The 2360-nt window shown below is 48.8% G+C and overlaps 1 long non-coding RNA gene across 1 annotated transcript; it reads left to right on the top strand.

Moving 5' to 3' along the window:
• The first annotated feature begins 211 nt into the window (after nucleotides 1–211).
• LOC148006517 (uncharacterized) lies at nucleotides 212–1856 on the top strand. Its single transcript, XR_015683667.1, has 2 exons — nucleotides 212–509; nucleotides 855–1856. It is a non-coding gene; the product is annotated as an uncharacterized LOC148006517 (long non-coding RNA).
• The last annotated feature ends 504 nt before the right edge of the window (nucleotides 1857–2360 follow it).

Here is a 2360-nt window from a genome sequence, read left to right as displayed (position 1 = left end):
TAGCCCAGACCAACCCACGCCCCCACCAGTGAGACAAACCAGTTGGGTTTACGCCCATGAGGACATAGAGCTCCTAAAAAAAATTGGGGCCATCTACCACCCTCAACTAAAACAGTGGGTCTACAAAGGACTTTTAAATTGATCTCCTTTTTACATAAATTAACCCAATTGGGGTTTAAAAAGATGAAAACCTTACTAGATTGGGAAGAGATAAATCTGTGTTTTTTTTTTAATTGGGACAAAGCGATACAAAAGGTGACTGAGAGTTACAAAGCGTGCGCTCAGGTTAACCTGGGAAGGACCATGATTGGACAAGGAGTTCGTCCTAGGGGACACCGTCCCGACATCCATTGGGAAATTGATTTTACTGAAATTAAACCAGGTATATATGGATACAAGTATCTCCTAGTGTTTGTAGACACCTTCTCAGGATGGGTCAAAGCCTTCCCCACGAAGCACGAGACTACAAAAATGGTCACCAAGAAGCTCCTCGAGGAAATCTTTCCCAGGTATGGCATGCCTCAAGCGTTGGGGTCGGACAACGGGCCCGCTTTCGTCTCCCAAGTAAGTCAGTTGGTGGCCAAATTGCTGGGGATTGATTGGAAATTACATTGTGCCTATAGACCCCAGAGTTCAGGTCAGGTAGAACACATAAATAGAACAATTAAGGAGACTTTATCCAAACTTACGCTTGCAACTGGCTCAAAGGATTGGGTGGCCCTCCTTCCCCTAGTTCTATATCGGGCCCGGAATACCCCGGGCCCCCATGGTCTAACTCCTTTTAAAATAATATATAGAACACCACCCCCATTTGTCCATTTCTTTGATTCAAACATTGCTGATTTTGCTGACAGCCCTTCTCTGAGGGCCCATTTACAGGCCCTACAGATTGTGCAGAGAGACGTCTGGAGACCTTTGGCCACTGCTTACCAGGACAAGCTTGAGCATCCGGTGGTGCCACACCCGTTCCAGATTAGAGACACCGTGTGGGTGCACAGACACCAGACCAAGAATCTCGAGCCACGGTGAAAAGGACCCTACACCGTCCTCCTGACTACCCCGACCGCCCTAAAGGTAGACGGAGTCTCGGCTTAGATCCACACACCACACGTCAAGACAGTCCGGTCTGAGGAATTGACTAATCACAACACTACACCCCAGACATAAAGAGTTCAGCACACTCCAAACCCCTTAAAGTTAAAACTCCTACGTGGCTCCTCCTAGCCCTTTTGTGGCCTAGAGTCAGTGGGGGAATAAGCCCCCACCAGACAGAAATTTCTTGACCAAGTCGAGTGAAAGATTTCACTCAAAGTTAGCAAAAAAATGGGGGAATGAAAGACCCCAGCTTAGCAGCAGTAACGCCATTTTGCAAGGCTGTACTTAAGATGACTGGTTCAGGGAAAGGTTAGAACACTGAGTACACAGCAGCTGCCAAGCAGGATGTGTTTGGTTGAAGGCCTGGCAACAGGACGACTTCGGTTGAGCACCTGACAATGAAAAAAAGCCCCGGGAGAGGTCCCACACCCTGGTGGGGGGCCGAGTCAGTCGTTATGTTCCAAGAAGGTAGCTAAGAAACTTGCCCCTGGGCTGAACCATTGGGGGGCCGAGTCAGCCGTTATGTTTCAGGAAGGTAGCTAGGAAACTTGCCCCCGGGCTAAACCCTTGCCATATTAGAATCCACCAATTATATCCCTGTAACCATGCATCTGCTTCTGTATGCTTGCTTCTGCTCCCCAAAATCCTATAAAAGCCCATCCTTGGTTCCGTGGGGCGCGCCAGTCCCCCGAGTGACTGAAGCGCCCGCAGGTGCCTGTGCCTGTGTATCCCGACAATAAACCAAATCCTCTTGCTGATTGCATCCTGTGGTGTCTCGGTCTGGTCTTTGGAGTTGGAGGGTCTCCATCCCGAGGGAAAGTTCTCCCTGAGAGCTTTTCAGTGGTTTAGTCCCTGGAAGCTCTGGTTGCTTGGCATTTGTTGTTCATATGGGGTCTCAAGCCCCTTCAAGCTCTTTCAGTCCTTTCTAAGATTCCTTCAACGGGGGTCTCGTTCTCAGTTCAGTGGTTTGCTGCTGGCATTCGCCTCTGTAGTTGCTGTATTCTGGCTGTGTCTCTCAGGAGCGATCTACATCCGGTTCCTGTTGGCCTGCACTTCTTTGCTTCATCCATCTTGTCTAATTGGATGGCTGTATATGTATGGGCCACATGTGGGGCTGGCTCTGAATGGGTGTTCCTTCTGCTTCTGTTCTAAACTTTACCTCCCTATTCCCTGCTAAGGGTATTCTTGTTCCCCTTTTAAAGAAGGAGTGAAGTATTCGCATTCTGGTCATCCTTCTTGAGTTTCATGTGTTCTGTGCATCTAGG

This window comes from Rattus norvegicus, chromosome 3 (assembly GCF_021556685.1).
Source record: "Rattus norvegicus strain SHRSP/BbbUtx chromosome 3, alternate assembly SHRSP_T2T, whole genome shotgun sequence".
NCBI lineage: Eukaryota > Metazoa > Chordata > Mammalia > Rodentia > Muridae > Rattus > Rattus norvegicus.
The sequence above is the reverse complement of the archived record's forward strand: the minus strand, read 5'-3'. Positions and strand labels throughout refer to the sequence as shown.